General features: G+C 47.6%; 1 protein-coding gene across 36 annotated transcripts in view; it reads right to left on the bottom strand.

Moving 5' to 3' along the window:
* Positions 1-16,500, bottom strand: part of ZNF395 (zinc finger protein 395) — a 61,420-nt gene that overhangs the window by 17,165 nt on the left and 27,755 nt on the right. For 12 of the 36 annotated variants that reach the window (XM_078347152.1, XM_054243703.2, XM_078347156.1 and 9 more), the window contains one exon: positions 15,004-15,118. The exons of 14 other annotated variants lie outside the window; for them this stretch is intronic. The gene's annotated coding sequence lies outside the window, so the exon portion shown is untranslated. Of the gene's footprint in view, positions 1-11,402; positions 11,541-15,003; positions 15,119-16,500 lie in introns of all 36 variants that reach the window. 10 more of the 36 variants (XM_078347153.1, XM_078347168.1, XM_078347157.1 and 7 more) reach the window with 1 other exon arrangement.

Raw genomic sequence — 16,500 nt, 5'->3', positions numbered from 1 at the left:
TGAAACCCTGTCTCTACTAAAAATACAAAATTAGCCAGGCATGCTGGCATAGTCCCAGCTACTCAGGATGCTGAGGCAGGAGAATCGTTTGAACCCAGGAGGTGGAGGCTGCAGTGAGCTGAGATCATACCACTGCACTCCAGCCTAGGCAACAGAACGAGACTCTGACTTAAAAAAAGAAAGAAAGAAACCAGGCTCCTCTCATCTTACACTTGAAGAAACTAACATGGAACCTGACTTGTTCAGGTAGCAAACGCAGTTGGTGCGAGAATCTGAGCAGGCCCCAAGTGGTTCCCTAGCAAGGGACCAGCTGACCTGCAGTATTCCCAGGCCTGAAACTGCTGGCAGAAGGGGATGAGTGAGACCCTGCGCTTTGCAAACGCAGGTTGCCCTCCTCCTGCAGAGCACGCGCAGCTCCTCAGTTCCTATCTGTGCTGTTCCGGTCCTCTGCTCCCTCCCATTGGCTTTTTCAGTTAGGATTCAGCTGAGGAGTGGATATGTGCAAAGTGCATCCCAGGTGCTGTGGGGTCACAGCAGGCATAGAACACCAGGATTTCCAGGGACCTCAGCATCCATGCTGACTGCCTTGCCCCCAGCGCCTAGAGGGCTAGTTCCACTCCATGTGTCTAATTCCCCTGACCACACTCACATCAAGAGGACAGTTGTGGGCACAGCCCTTAGCTCAAGCTAGCTTTGAACAGGTCCACAAGCCTCTCCTTCTCATCCTTGTCCAGAAGCCCCCCAGTCTCTTTCTATGGGCACCACACCATCTCCACACCTCCCAAAACCTGGCCTCTTTCCAAACCATTCCAGCAAGGTATGTCTGCGAACATCTCCACAATAATGAAACAGAAATGGCAAAAGAATTGTAAAGGATAATCATATATGTGCAAATAGTGAATAAAGGGCAAAATGCTGGTTTTCATGAGCATTTTACTCAGAACCTCAAGAGCTAGAAGCTACTGGTATAGTATCTCCACTGTGAATTTCCCAGAAAGCAAAGAAAATATTAATATAAGGAAAAGGTTGGAGTCACTGCACACAGAAAGAAATTGCTAGTTAGGTATCTGGTAACTACTTCCAATAACACTCAGCTGGGTGTGGTGGCTCATGCCTGTAATCCCAGCACTTTGGGAGGCTGAGGCAGGTAGATGACAAGGTCAAGAGATTGAGACTATCCTGGCCAACGTGGTGAAACCCTTGTCTCTACTAAAAATACAAGATTACCTGGGCGTGGTGCCACGTGCCTATAGTCCCAGCTACTCAGGAGGCTGAGGCAGGAGAATCGCTTGAACCCAGAAAGCGGAGGTTGTAGTAAGCCAAGAGGGCACCACTGCACTCCAGCCTGGTGACAAAGTGAGACTCCATCTCAAAAAAATTAATTAATTAAAAATAACACTGTCTCTGAAAGCTTTAACATAACAAAAAGGGAGAAAAAACGTAAAGAGTAGATCTTTACCACTATAAAGAAAAAAGTGTATGCCTAAGTTAAATTTTTGTTTTGTTTTGTTTTGGGGGTTTCTCTGAGATGACATCTCACTCTGTTGCCCAGGCTTGAGTGCACTGGTGTGATCCAGGCTCGCCGCAACCTCTGCCTCCGGATTCAAGCAATTCTCTTGCCTCAGCCTCCCGAGCAGCTGGGACTACAGGCGTGTATCACCATACCTGGCTAATTTTTTGTACTTTAGTAAAGATGAAGTTTCATCATGTTGCCCAGAGTGGTCCTGAACTCCTGAGCTCAGGCCATCCACCTGCCTTGGCCTCCCAAAGTGCTGGGATCACAGGCATGAGCCACCGTGCCTGGCCTAAAGTGGCTTTATTTTTTGTGATGGAGTTTTGCTTGTTGCCCAGGCTGGAGTGCAATAGTGCGATCTTGGCTCACTGCAACTTCTGCCTCCCAGGTTCAAGCAATTCTCCTGCCTCAGCCTCCCCAGTAGCTGGGATTACAGGTACCCAACACCACTCCCGACTAATTTTTTTATTTTTAGTAGAGACGAGGTTTCTCCACGTTGGTCAGGCTGGTCCTAAAACGGCTGTTTAAATACTGTCACCTGTATACCTTTGTCTTTGAAGTCTCAGGCTAAAATGGAGCACCTCTATCTAACTCTCGGTTCAGTTTTACTGGGCTGAGAGCATCCAGAGACGAAGCCGCAACGCCATGTAGAGACGTGAGATGGCAGCATCAACCCAGGGAAAGAACTACACTTTGCTTGGCCCAAAATTTAAAAAAAATTTAAAAACCTAGTGGCCTCCCCACTTTTCAGAGCAGGAAGTTTGGGGTTTCTACCACTGAAAATGAAGAAAGGGTAGTGTTTCCCAAATTCCTGGGCTCCCAAGTCTTCAGATGGCACCTGAAATGTGGCCAAGAAACTCCGCCCAGGTTTTTTGTAAGCTTTTTTCTTTTTCGAATTTAGAGGTTTTCTACTGCCCGTTTTGTTTGTGCCTGCAACCTTCCAAGCCTGCAGGAGTCGCAAGGAGCTGGTGAACCTGCCGCTTCTGACTGGATCCCCCCTGTTCCCCTGCTCCTTTAACCGGCCAGAATTCCTCACCAAAATACATTGTCTCACTGGCTTTATTTATAGTACTCCCAAATCTTAACTCTCAAAAGCAGAAGAGAAAGAAGGAAGGGAAACTGTCTTTATTAAGTGCCTAAGAGGTACTAGCTTTCATAAATTATATCTAATTTAATCCTCAAAAGGATCTGAGATCAGCCAATGGTTTTTATTTCTGATGAGGTGTCAGGTGCCAAAGCTGCACGGCTAGGAACTGCAGGGTTGGGTAGGAAGTCCCATCCATCTGGTGTCATAGGTCATGACCCTGCCATTATTCCAGTAGGTACGGGATCTCTCAAACTAAAACACTCAATTAAGCTGCTTTTCATCAACAAGATGTTTTTCCCCCATGTTAGTGAATGTTGATTAAAAAAAAAAATAGCTCCTGACCAGGTGTGGTGGCTCACACCTGTAATCTCAAGCACTTTGGGAGGCTGAGGCAGGTGAGTCACCTGAGATCAGGAGTTCAAAGCCTGACCAACATGGTGAAACCCCATCTCTAGTAAAAATACAAAAAATTACCCAGGCGTGGTGGCGTGCACTTGTAATCCCAGCTACTTGGGAGGCTGAAGCACGAGAATCACTTGAACCTGAGAGGCAGAGGTTGCAGGGAGCCGAGATCATACCACTTCACTCCAGCCTGGGCCACAGAGCGAGACTCCATCTCAAAAAAAAAATCACTTGAACCCAGGAGACAGAGGTTGCAGTGAGCTGAGATTATACCACGGCACTCCAGCCTGGGGAACAGAGCGAGACTCCATCTAAAAAAAATCACTTGAACCCAGGAGACAGAGGTTGCAGTGAGCCGAGATTATACCACGGCACTCCAGCCTGGGGAACAGAGTGAGACTCCATCTAAAAAAAATCACTTGAACCCAGGAGGCAGAGGTTGCAGTGAGCTGAGATCATACCACTGCACTGCAGCCTGGGGGACAGAGAGAGACTCAATGTCAAAAAAGGAAAAAGAAAAATCAGCTCCCAATCTAAAAGTCTACATCTTCCTTTTCTCACGTACTTTCATTCCTTGGACAAAAAAATCTCTTCTCCACTTGCATCTTGGCCTCTTACCGACAGACTAAAGGTCAATGCTCTCGTCTGACCCTGCTAAGCAGCCCAAGCCACTGTTAATCATTTAGCAGCTCGGACTTGGGAAGACCTTTATACACATACTGCCCTCTGGCAGGGCGCAAAGGGATAATGGATCAACCGAAAAAGTCAGGGAAAACTTTAGCCGAGTTTATACTGTGGATCAGCAGCATGGAAGTGGGAAATACAAATCTAGACTAATCCAGGCTGGGCATCACCAGGCGTCACTCGATGCCTCTCCAGTGTTCATGAGCCCACTCATGACATTTACAGACGCAGCTCGAGAGACAGCACAAATAACCAAGAGTCTTCAGGGACTCGGAGTGCATGAGAGCATTCGGCAAAGGTCTTCCAACAGGTGGTCCAGAAGCAAGGTGAATTCGGGGGCCGCCATGACTTTTCAGGACCCGCCTGCTATCTCACAATCGCTCTGAGGGTCCAGCCCTCCTGGTAGGCTCCTATCATTCCAGCAGTGGCCTCCTTCCACCCCTCTCCTCCAGGATCTCCACTCCATTCACTCCAGTGGTGAGTTCATTCTTGGGAGCTAGCAATGGTCCCTATAAGCCAGCCATCCGCTAGTGCACCATAAGGTTCTAGAGCAGCCAAGAGAAATCAGGAAACACCTATTTCAGGGTCACACAGCCGAATCCCACTTTATGATTTCACGTTCTCCTCTGATGGAATTCCCGGATTGAAACACGTACTTGTGCTGGAGCCTTCCTGGGAGAGTCTGAAGGAATCCGGAGCCCTCCTGTACTCCTCACTCCTACTCCTGTCACCAACAGGAGGGGCTGGCTACCCCGGATTACTAGTCTTTCAGTCCATGTCCAAAAGGAGTTAGCTCTTTTCTGGGCTCGGCAAACACATTCTGAAGTGCTAATAGCCCTTAATGAGGACATCTGCCATCAGTTAAGGAACTGGAACAGGCAAAACAGTCAAACTCTGTGGTTCAGGGTTGCAAACTGCTATTTGTCATGTGACTGTGCTGGACAACCACATGTCTCGGCACACATAGGCACGCCCCCACATTTGCCTGCGTGCACACACTCACGCACGGCGGCCGCACTCTCCTACTGCCCAGGGACACTGCAGCGAACCATGATACCACCTCGCGGCAGGCGCTTTCAGAACACGAATCGTAAGTCAAAGTGATTCACTGCACAACTCATGGGGCTTTTTTTAACTTGAGGGTGAAGTTTGGAGTAAGACTCCTATTGGCAAAAACTTGGGTGCTTGCTACTTCTCTAAGGAACAATTTATAGATCAAGGAAGGGATGTCAACCCTCCTGCCCAGAGCTTCAGATTCTCTGCTACGCTCGGTTTTCTGTATATTAATTATCTCCATTGGGTATCACTGCAGGAACAACCCTTTAAGTTTTCAGATGTTTGGTTAATATTTGGCATATCATTCTCTATCTTTTACCAGAAAGGTGCCAATTTTTCCTTTAAATCTATATTTTTACTTAAGTTTTGTTTCTGTGTGACATTCTGAACTTGCAGGGTACAGAGGTACCTGCCTACAAGCCCCACTGCCCAGGAGGCTCAGGCAAGAGGACCGTCTGAGCTCTAAATAAGTAAATAAACTCATCCAACGGCCGAAACGTTCACAGCAAATGTTTGCATCTCTTATTTTACAACTGAACTCCGCGGAGAGTAAGATTCCCAAACAGTTCGTTTTAACAGCATTCAGCAATTCTTAACCAGCGTCTCTGCTGACAAATGCCGTGAATACTTGTAAGCGTATTTATGAGTATATGCACATATGTTGATGGTCCTCCTGGTTTGCACATCACCATTCGACCCTCAGCAGAGGCAAACCATCCCATCCCATCATCACTACCCAGCTGCTGCCCGGTGGCTGGTTCTCAAGCTTTTTTTCTGGTATGTCTTCCCCAAAGAAAGTTTTAAAAAAAAAAAAAAAAAAAAAAACACTTTGTTAAGTATACATGGAACTTTTCTTTGAAGAGATAGGAAAAAACTCCTCCTGGCTTTCAAAGAAAGCCTGGGCCTCAGTAAGAGCACTGAAGGCCCTGACTTAAAACTTCTAGCCCTCTGAAATTATTTATCAGATCCTGTTATCCTTTTTTTTTTTTTTTTTGAGACGCAGTCTCATTCTGTTGCCAGGCTGGAATGCAGTGGCGCGATCTCAGCTCACTGCAACCTCCGCCTCCCGGGTTCAAGTGATTCTCCTGCCTCAGCCTCCCAAGTAGCTGGGACTACAGGCACATGCCACCACGCTAATTTTTATATTTTTAGTAGACACGGAGTTTTACCATGTTGGCCAGGATAGTCTCGATCTCTTGACCTTGTGATCCGCTCACCTCGGCCTCTCAAAGTGCTAGAATTACAGGTGTGAGCCACCGGGCCCAGCCTGTTACACTATTTTTTAAGATGGGAGTGGTGTACACTTAGGATTTTTTTTTTTTTTTTTTTTAAGACAGGGTTTCACCATGTTGGTCAGGCTGGTCTTGAACTCCTGACCTCAGGTGATCCGCCCATCTTAGCCTCCAAAGCACTTGGATTACAGGTGTAAGCCACCATGCCCAGCCTAGGATTTTCAAGTACAAGCTTCAGACACATGGCACTGAGCATATTGGCGACTGATTCAAGGGGTGATTGATTCAAGTTCTAAATCAGCTGGTCAGAGTGTGACAATTTGGATTCTCAGGGTATTCTATTGTGTTTTTCTGAAGGTTTTTAAAAAACTGGGCTACACTGCATCAGTGTAGAATAGACTTTTACTAGACTACCAGTAAAATTAAAATGATGGAATATCAAGATTAATAGAGACCGGAATGACTGTCCGACCCCCATTCAGGGCTAGAATCTTCTCTCTGGCATCTCCTACAACTGAGCACCCAGCCTTCCTATTACTCTAAGTAACAGATGTAATAGAATAATGGAAAGGAAAAAGAAGGGCCCCCAAATAACACTGTTATTTTCATATTCCAGCAGATGGGCCATAGAAATAGGTCATCTGATCTGCTCAGCAAATAATAAACGATCCTGGTGAACAAGTATTTCTGCTGGTCTGACTGCTCGACAGCCATTCAGTCAAGTAAAAGAGACGGGTTCTGTTTGCACTGCTGGCAGGAAAGCGCTTTCACACTCTACCCAGGAGAAAACACACTTCCCCTTCCTTCACACCTACCTCCCCGCCTGCTCTCCAACACGCAGTGCCTTTGTTCAAGACTCTGCAGTTCACACTACCCTAACACACAAGGCAGCTCTTAGGACACTCCCTGGCACACAGTGAAGGCTCAGGAATCCACAGCCCTCTCTACTGGCACCGACAGAAACAGCCTCCTTAGACTGATCTTAAACAGCTGATTTCCCAGGGGTAAGAAGAGGCCCAGATTGGAGAAACGTGTTACAAGAAAGAATACCTGCTGGGGCGAAGGTATCAAGAGCATTCAAACTTGGTCCTAAGACACGGTTTTCTTAAAAGCAGGTCAACAAAATGACAGAAGGAAGCAGGAATAAGCAGGACCACGCGGAGAAGTCCGGGTGAGGAGACGCAGTTGTCCCCACGTGTTTTTGTAAATGCACGGGGCGCAAGGACGTGCATGTATGTGGCGAGGGAGGGGCAGCGTGTAGTGTGGTTAAACCTGATTTAAACTGTTCTCCAACTACGTGACAGTTCCAGGAGGAGGTGGGGCGACGGAAAATTGCTGACTTGGCATTTTACCCACGGCCAGGACTGGAGGGAGGGAACCAGGAGCCAAGTATCCCAGGAGAGAACAAGCCTCACGACTAGCAGTCTTCAGGGTACACTTCTAAGAGACCTGCACACGACCCCAAACCACCCACAAATGCTTGAACAGCCCTTAGGTTTATACTCTCAAACGCACACACTGGGGCTTCTTTTCTTTCATGACTTTCCAGCAACTCAATAAAATACAGAGGAACAAGACTGTCCCCACTTTAGAGCTGTGAGAACACAGGTTCTTCAAGAAGGTCACCTATTTGTCCAAAATCCCAAAGCAAGCAGGCAGGGGCATTGTCAGTTTCACGTGCCTTCCTGGTCTAGTTCTCTCTGCCCCACAAGTGGAGACCCAGCAGCAAGAGGAGGCTTAGGCTGGGGGTGGGGCAGGGGTGACTTGGGGGAATCCAGAGGAAGAGAGCGAGTTTCATGGAGAAGGGATCTATTGGAAGCACTTGCAGCAGCTACAACAAGCAAAAGCTGGCAATTAAAAAAAAAAAAAGCTGCCATTCCAAAAATATAAAACACAGACGTGAGGGTTCTCAAAGCCTACCCAACAGTCAAGGCCGCTCAGCACTAAGGCCCTGAGTGGGCACTCGCTGGAAAGGGAAGGCTGAGAGGTAACAACGCCCCAGGTAACAATCCCGAGATGACAAAAAGGGCACCTATGTTCTTGCTCCTTGAAGAAAGCAGAGGAACACAGGAACACGGGCTCTACTTTTTTCTTGAGACAGAGTCTCATTCTGTCGCCAAGGCTGGGGTGCAGTGGTGCCATCCTGGCTCACTGCAGCCTCCGCCTCCCAGGTCCCAGCAGTTCTCCTGCCCCAGCCTTCCAAGTAACCAGGATTATAAGCACTTGCCACCTGGCCGGGCTAATTTTTTATTTTTAGTAGAGATGAGGTTTCACCATGTTGGCCAGGCTGGTCTCAAACTCCCGGCCTCCAGTGATCCGCCCACCTCGGCCTCCCCAAGTGCTGGGATTACAGGCGTGAGCCACTGTGCCCGACCAATTTTTTCCTTTTTCATTTAGGAAGTTAAAATAGAAACACTATTTGGAACTCAAAAGTCATTTGAATGGATTGTCATATTCCCTGACAATGCTAAACAAAGGAGAATCACTCCTGGGGGTGAAATGGTTAAAGGAGAAAGCTGGTTTGGAACTCAAATGTCACTTCGATGAATGATCACATTCTCTGACAATGCCAAACTGACAGGCAGTGGAGCCTGGCGGGAGGATGAGAGCTACCTGGTGACTCACCTGGCTGGAATCAGCAGGTCCTAAAAAGGCAACCGCCCCCTCCTTGTGGTGGGTAATCAAGGCTCCCATTTAGAGGCTTGCCAGTCAAAAGGAACCCACACCAGTGTCCATGGTTGGAGCTCAATGCCAAGTCAGACAGCTCTGGCCCCTGCCCATCACCCACGTGATTAGGTGCCTGCCCCGCTCACTTTGGGTAAGGGGGTCCCATTCCTGCTCTGTTTCCTTAAGCCTGAATCTCAACCTTAGGGCCCTGCCTCCAAACCTCCCCCAGGTGGGGACGGGCAGGCCTCTGGGAGCTAATCCCGCCCACAACCAGACCCACCTGGTGAGGGACTCACCAGAATCCCTGGGAAAGGGCCCCGGAGCAGAAAAAGCCCAGCATCTTTAAACACCTGCTGATATGCTAAACGTGGGTACAGCTCTTGACCATGCACCAAACCAGATATTAAGAAACCCAAGAGTCAGATGCTGCCCTAATGAATTTGGGGCCTAAATGAGCTACCACTGAGTCCACACAGCCAGCACTTGTCTATAAAAGCACTTAATATGCTCCGAAGCTACATTTATGTACTCGTGTGGTATGATGAGATGAATGAATGAACATTTGCTTCTCTCAGGAAAAGGAAAAAAAAAATCAGCAATCAGAGTGAAGCCTGATTTTAAAAAGATGATGTTAGAATGGAGCCCATGAGTTAGATGAATATCCATGTGAAAATTTTCAGTTTTTGGTATCAGTTAGATAAGTCAAAATAAAACGTGTTACGAAGCTAAAAACAATCCACTGAGTGACTGGAGGTTAAAGGAGACACACGTTTCCCCCAAAAACAGAAAGGCGGCCTTAGTGAAGAGAAGACAGGCACCATCGGGGAGGATTTAAACACACAGTGGAAAATAAACAGAAGGGAGGAGGGGCTTGCCCAGGGCACAAACCACTAAGGAAGTGCCTTAAACGTATTTTTCTCTGGAGGAAGCCATTTAAGGAATCTTTATGCCCCAATAACTGTGGGCCTGAGAGAGAGATGGCAAAACAGGCTGAATGAGAGTTCACCCCAGTCCCAGCTTAGGATGTTGGGGTGCCACTGTGATGCTTTTCCTAAAACAGACTGGGTGGTGGCATGAATCAGAGGGTAATCACTGGTGAAGACGTGCTGAACCCAAGCAACAAAAAAATGTGCATCGATCGCAGACGGCAGCTGGCCCACATCCATGGGTTTTCAGAGAAGGAAAGGGTAAAATCAGCACAGGGTGCTGATGAGCTCTGCCTGCCCCAGGGACACAACTGAGGGTGCTGACACCCCTTACCCACCGCAGACCGGCAGGCAGACTGGACTTAGTTCAAGGCCAACATTAGAGGAGAATCTTTTGAAGCAAAGGCAGTAGGATGTTCCCAAGAAATAAAATCACATCTAAGTGACAAGAGAATAACAGGGACCCTTGTATGTAATCCATGGCCTTTCAAAGACTGATGTTCATTCAGGAATGTTCTAATAGCTATCATTTATCAAAGACTGAAGTGCCAGTCGACTTGCTGAACATTTCACAGGCTGTGTCTCATTGAATCCTCCACAAATAACCCATGAGATTATAAATACCATCATCATTCCCATTTTACAGATGGGCAAACTAAGTCTCAGAGAGGTTAAGTAATCTTCCTAAGGCCACAAAGCTAGAAAATGACAGAACTCAGAATGTGAGCCCAAATGTGTCTGATTCCAAAAGCTATGTCTGTTTGTTTGTTTTGAGACAGGGTGTCCCTCTGTCGCCCAGGCTGGAGTGCAGTGGCAGTATCACAGCTCACTGCAGCCTTAACCTCCCAGGTTCAAGCAATCCTGCCACCTCAGCTTCCCAAATAGCTGAGACTACAGGTGCACACCAACATGCCTGACTCATTTTTGCATTTTTTTTAGAGACGGGATTTCGCCACGTTGCCAAGGCTTATCTCAAATTCCTGGGCTCAACTGATCCTCCCGCCTCAGCCTCCCAAAGTGCTGGGATTACAGGTGTGAGCCACCAGGCCCAGACAAGTTATGCTCTTTCTACTATGTTGCACAGCAAAGAAAATAATGCATCAAGTGAGAGACTAAACTAGATGACCTCATAAACTTCCTTATTATTAAAAACTTGAGTCACCAAGAGGTTAATGTGGTGTGGTGGTTGCGGCACGGAAAGGGAAATGTGCATTGTGACAGCAAAGTATCAAGCATGGGATTCCCCCAGGATCAGGGCTACAATTATTTTTATTTCACCCTTTCCAAATATCCCAAAGAGAATGCACAGTCAGGGCTGCACAGACTTCAGCCAGGTGCAGCAGCAGCTCATGCCTGTAATCCCAGCACTTTGGGAGGCCAAGGCAGGCGACCACTTGATGTAAGGACTTCAAGACCAGCCTGGCAAACAAGGCAAAACCTCATCTCTATGAAAAATACAAAAATTAGATGGGCATGGTGGTGAGCGCCTGTAATCCCAGCTACCTGGGAGGCTGACTCAGGAGAATTGCTTGAATCCAGGAGGCGGAGGTTGCACTGAGCAGAGATCAAGCCACTACACTCCAGCCTGGGCTACAGTGAGAGATTCCATCTGAAAAAAAATACAAAAATACAAAAATTAGCTAGGCATGGTGGTGAATGCCTGCAATCCTAGCTACTCGGGAGGCTGAGGCATGAGAATTGCTTGAATCTGGGAGGTTGCAGTGAGTCAAGATGGTGCCACCGCACTCTAGCCTGGGTGACAGAATGAGAACCTGTCTGAAAAAAGAAAACAAAACTCAGACGTCCCCCCTGTGACCCTGGGCAAAAGACCTCACCTCTCTGTGCCTCTGTTTCCTCACTTGGAAAATGAGAAAAAGCACTGATTCTATCCCAGAGGATAATTTAGGGCTTCGATGAGGCAATGAATTTTTTTTTCCACAAGTGCCTTGATTTTTTTAAGAATCGCCAAGCTCCTGAAAAAAAAAGCAGAGACCAAAGCCCAGGCAGTGAAGAGCCAAACCTATGGGAAAATTATAGGAAAGAGTGCAAAGGGGTGGGGTGGGGGGGGACACAGGAAATTTTAACATCCACAAGGGCAGCGTAAGAAATGTAAGAAAAAAATCAAAACTGTGCAAGAGCTCTGTGGAAACAGTCACACCCAGTAAGAGACCTGATGTCACTGTGGGACACACTGTCATCTACCGTGGCCATGAAGGCCAAAAAGGAAAACATTTTGTCCAGTGCCACTGCAAAAGCACTCAAACAAAAAGCAGCACACTGCCCACCCCCGTCCAAATCCCTGTAAAACTATCTGCACTGGGAACACGCGTTTCTGCCCATCAAGACAGATGCAGCCAGATGTGGAGGCTCACGCCTATAAATCCCAGCCCTTTAGGAGGCTGAGGCAGAGGGTGGCTTGAACTCAGGGGTTCAAGACCAGCCTGGGCAACACTGGCAGACCCCATCTCTACAAAAAATACAAATATTAGCCAGGCATGGTAGCATGTGCCTGTAGTCTCAGCTACTCAGGAAGCTGAGATGGGAGGATCACTTGACACTGGGAGGTTGACGCTGCAGTGAGCTGTGATCGTGCCATGTGTTCCAGCCCGGGTGACAGAGTAAGACCCTGTTTCAGGGGGAAAAAAAGAAAGATGATTTATAAGGCCAGAGGACCGTGAACCTAAATGTGCTGTGTGACAGGGAGGGCAGGCTAAGATGACAGTGCTCTTCAGGACGAAGGATCAAGGCTAGGAGGGCCCCAAGAGAATCCACCAAGTAGGAGAGAGGAGTAGAATGCCAACTTGGTCACCAACTACTGAAATGACAGAAAAGAGAGGCCCCGCTAACATCAGCTGGAGACCAGAGAGGGGATGCTGGAATACCCCCATGAAGGCAAATGAAGCGCAAACTCTGTCTGGACAGTGAATGAACACACGAGTGGGGCTGCCCTAGGGTCCAACTAACATTACTTCATTACAGTCTGCGTGGAGATCTGAAGCTGAATGGGCACAAAACCGGGAAGGCTGCAAAGAGGCCTCTGCCTCTCCCCACCCAGGTGGCCCGGGACAGCAGCCCACAACCGGCCCCAGAGCTGTCTTCAGGACGGCCACGGCCACTCCCTCCCTTGCCATACTGGTGCCTAAACGCATGGGTTTGACCTGATAGGATTGACTCTCATGTTTTGCACGAGTTCTGTAGAGAGCTAGAGATGAAGGCCAGAGTGTAAATAGCAGCAGACACCATTCTTCTGCAATCAACATAAACTGCTAATGACAGCCCCGTGGCAGCAATCTAGATGCCTTTAAAGAACATCATGCCTTCAAACGCCTCGCCCTGGGCTTGAGTGTTTAAGCCACACTTGGATTACAAAGGCAGACTGGAGAAGAATCGCAGATGCAGTGAAGGTCTCCAGGCTGCGTGAACTGAGTTTAGAATTTCCCACCCAGATTGCATAATGCTGCCCGTCTGGCCTGTGATTCTTTTTCACACAACCACTACCAACATACAGGTCAAAGTCCTCAGGGGTTGGGGGGCGGGAACCAAGCAGAATTAACTAGGAGGCCCAGAAGAGCCCTTCCTGACACCAACACTTCCCACAGACCAGCAGTGGCATGTGCGACCTGTGAGGCCAGTGAGTACCCACCTGGCGCACTCCAAATCCTGCCTCTAATCTTCAAATAACTGCCTCATGTCTGAGCACAGGGCAGGCATCCCCCGCTCTACAGTAACTCTAAGGGAAGAACTGACCCCATAAGACATCTTCGTTAGAATGTACGGTTCAAGAACCCTATGGACCAGCAGTTCCACTTTCTCAGTACCTACCCTAGAGAGAACCCACAGGTGCTGCAGAGGTCTGTGCAGCAGTGTTTTTGATAACAGAGAGAGAGAGAGAGAGAGAGAGTGTGTGTGTGTGTGTGTGTGTGTGTGTGTGTGTGTGTTTTCAGACAGTCTTGCTCTGTCGTTCGGCTGGAGCGCAATGTCGCAATATCAGCTCACTGCAACCTCTGCCTCCCAGGTTCAAGCGATTCTTCTGCCTCAGCCTCCCGAGTAGCTGGGACTACAGGCTCATGCCACCACATCTGGCTAATTTTTGTATTTTTAGTAGAGACGGGGTTTCACCATATTGGCTAGGCTGGTCTCCAACTCCTGACTTCGTGATCCGCCTGCCTTGGCCACCCAAAGCGCTGGGATTACAGGTGTGAGCCACCGCGCCCAGCTGGTAACAGCTTTTTTAACAATAAACGATTTGGAAATGACTGAGATGCCCATGAATTGGGGAAAGGTGAGGTAACTGTGTGGCCTTCTAATTCAAAGGGAGACCAGGCAGAGGTTGAACAAAATCAAGGAGACCTTTGCATACAAGCCCAGGAACTTTGACCAAGCCGACTGAGGCTGAGCGAGGAAGGAGCAATTCAGTAAAGAGACCTTATGTAATCCTCAGCCAATGCACTTAACTTTTTTTAAGTCCTATAGGTCTAGATGTGAGTATGTGAAGCATCTGAAGACCAGCAAGTCGGTGACAGTGCTCGACCTCTGGGGAAGGGACTGGGATCGGAAACAGTCATCAAGGAAGACTTTCTGCTTGCTCAAGAAGTTTTGCATTTTTTCACTTACAGAGAATGTGTTCATGTACTAACTTGCACAATGAAAATTTCATTTAAATTTTTTTCAAAAAAGGAAAAGAAACAGACCCTGTTCAATACATTTCAATAACATGTTCGGGGGCAATTTCACTCTGAATCTGGCCCACGCTTCCCAGGGGCTGTGAGCTCAGCAGTCTACACCTGCGTTTCCAGCCAGCAGCGGGCTTTGCAGCACAGATCTTGTTTCCACAGTGCAAGCCCAACTCCACAACTCTGTGGGTTGTTAAATTCATATGCTAGTTCAAGGCAAAGGCAGGGAAAAAAGAGAAAGCATGCCAAAGGAACTTCTGGTCATCCAAAGGAACGGACTAGGAGTAATTCTGGTTCTTCTAACCCAGCACTGCAGCTCTCCAACACAACACACACGTTCCCCGATAAGCCAGCCCCTGCCCAACCACACTTCCTCCATACCAGGCCTGTCTGTGGTTTTGACTCTTCCAGCTGGGAATCAGGAGTCCTAACATAAATCCAAATCCCCTGAGCTAATGAGAAAAAACAATCTGAACATCCCATTGGACAAACTCTAAAACATTATTATTCACTCACTGGGGACTCCTAACCATATGGGATACTGCTTTTTAAACACAGACACACACCCCTCCTCCTCCTCAAAGCACTACCTAGAGGGTCCTTAGAAACACAAAATTGGCTGTGCACAGGTAATCCCAGCACTTTGGGAGGCCAAAGTGAGAGAATCACTTAAGACCAGGAGTTTTGAGATCAGACTGAGCAACACAGCAAGACCCTGTCTCTACAAAAGATTTTAAAATTAGCCACGTGTGGTAGAGCCTACCTGTGGTCTTAGCTGCTTGGGAGGCCAAGGTGGGAGAATGGCTCAAGCCGGGAGGTCAAGGCTGCAGTGACCTGTGATCATGCCACTGCACTTCAGCCTAGGCAACAGAGCAAGCCTATTGAAAGAAAAGAAAAAAAAAAAAGAAAGGAAAGGAAAGGAAGACAAAATTACAATACTTAGAACCTACTACGCAAAACTAACTTATGGCAGTAGAAATCAGATTTGTGGTACTTCTGGTTGGGGGTGGGGCTTATCTGGAAATGGTCACGAGGAACTCATCTGGGGTGATGAAAGTGTTCTGTCTCCATATGCATGTGTCAAAACTGATTAAACAGCACACTTAAGATCTGTGCTGTATGTAAATTACACCTCAATTAAAAAAATAACTACTCAAACAGTTTCTCTCTGGGCTGCAGCAGAACTCTGAGCTGTCCTATCAGACGTCGGAAATCTCTGTTGTGCTATGCAAGGAGCATGAGTACCATGGCGACAGTCACCATAAAAATAGATAACAAGATTAAAAATGGACGCAGGACACATGAATTTAAGAACAGCACACCAAGAACAATTCATTTTCAGAAGAAGAAAAATAGAAAGAAGAGAGGGAGTTTTCAATTCCTCTGGCACGCTGAAAAGCAGCCACTGAGTGCGGTTGTTTTTGCTAAGAGACTTGTATATGGCTTCCTGATACTCAAAAGACAAAAAAGGCTGACAACTGGGTTTTGGTTTTCTTATTTCTTTCTGAGATAGGGTATCTCTCTGTTGCCCAGGCTGGAGTTGAGTGGCACCAGCATGGCTCACTGCAGCCTTGACCTCCCCAGGTTCAGGTGATCCTCCTCCCTCAGCCTCCCAAGTAGCTGTGACTGCAGGTGCACGCCACCACACCTGGCCCATTTTCATATTTTTATAAAGAGGGGGTTTCACCATGTTGCCCAAGCTGCTCTTGATCTGCTGGGCTCAATCAATCCTCCCATCTCAGCCTCTCAATGTGATTGAATTACAGGTGTCAGCCACAATGCGCACCTGAGAACTATGATTTCTTATCATATTTTACTTTCTTTAAAAAAAAAAAAAAAAAAAGCCGGGCTCACGCCTACTGTAATCCCACACTTTGGGAGGCTGAGGTGGGAGGATCACCTGATGTTAGGAGTTCAAGACCAGCCTGGCTATCACGGCAAACCCTGTCACTACTAAAAAATACAAAAATTAGCCAGGCATGGTGGCGGATGCCTGTAATCCCAGCTACTTGGGAGGCTGAAGCAGGGAGAATTGCTTGAAACCAGGAGACAGAGGTTGCAGTGAGCCAAGATCGTGTCACTGCACTCCAGCCTGGAAAACAGAGCGAGACTCTGTCTCAAATAAAAACAAAAACAAAAACAAAAAGTATGTTAGCCTAACTTTTCCCCAAACCCACCATATGTAGCCCAGGGAACCAATTCACAGAAATTCGACAAGCACAGTTGATGTGACAGACACCATGTGAGGCACAAATGATAG

Source organism: Callithrix jacchus, chromosome 13 (assembly GCF_049354715.1).
Source record: "Callithrix jacchus isolate 240 chromosome 13, calJac240_pri, whole genome shotgun sequence".
In the NCBI taxonomy this organism is placed as follows: domain Eukaryota; kingdom Metazoa; phylum Chordata; class Mammalia; order Primates; family Cebidae; genus Callithrix; species Callithrix jacchus.
The sequence above is the reverse complement of the archived record's forward strand: the minus strand, read 5'-3'. Positions and strand labels throughout refer to the sequence as shown.